Source organism: Octopus bimaculoides, chromosome 21 (genome assembly GCF_001194135.2).
Source record: "Octopus bimaculoides isolate UCB-OBI-ISO-001 chromosome 21, ASM119413v2, whole genome shotgun sequence".
NCBI lineage: Eukaryota > Metazoa > Mollusca > Cephalopoda > Octopoda > Octopodidae > Octopus > Octopus bimaculoides.
In genome coordinates this window covers 31,566,737-31,567,709 of record NC_069001.1, presented here as the reverse complement: position 1 = coordinate 31,567,709, position 973 = coordinate 31,566,737, and positions in this window count along the sequence as shown.

Here is a 973-nt window from a genome sequence, read left to right as displayed (position 1 = left end):
ACTGTATCTAGGACCGCATTTAACCTTCTTGTTCTGAGACACTGAGGTGTGATTGGAAAGTGATCTTCGTTTTTCCTTTTCATTTTTTTTTTTTCTACAGCTATTTTTAGTAGGTCAAGTTACTGCATAGAGAGAGAGAGAGAGAGGTGGGGGGGGGTCTTTTGTATTTATGTTGTTGTCTATACTTGTGTATCGGCCAATCAAAAGTGCTGCACTTCACAGGTCTGCCGAATTATTTCCATTCTATTTTCGTGCCGCTGGCTTTAAGTATTTGGTGGGTGGTAAGGTCGGAGGTCGGTTGGAGGTCGGATGTCGAAGGTCAACGTCAGATGTGGTAGTATGATGCTGTTGTGCTGCTTGTTTCTCTATCCCGTTCAGTTCATTTATGGACCAGAATCAACTCACATAACAAGTTCCCGGGGACGACGTGGCAGTATTCTTGTTGTTGTTGTTGGTGTTGGTGGTGGTGGGGAGGGGCGTGTTAGCAGGGAAGGAAAGAAGGAATCAGATGAGGGCAGGGTGTTCAGGCAGTGGTGGTGGTGGTGGTGTTGCTTCTGTTTGACGGATTTCAAGATTCAAGACTACAGTTGTTTATTTACAGAAGCGCAGAACCTGAGGAAACCTGAGTAAAAAGATCATATACACACATTTATACACACATTTGTACACACATATGTACATACACACACACACACATGCATATATCAACAAACACACACATATATATGTATGTATGTATGTATGTATGTATGTATATAGACATACGAATGCAGAGATACATGTATGTATATATATATGGGTGTGTATAATAATAATGGTTGCTTTACTCAATTTCACCCTTACTGTATATGTATCGAGCACTTTAGATACTTTTGTACAAATAACATGTGTATTTTGTATGTCTATATTTTATTGATATTTCTGTGTCTCTCTCTCTCTCTCTCTCTCTCTCTCTCTCTCTCTCTCTCTCTCT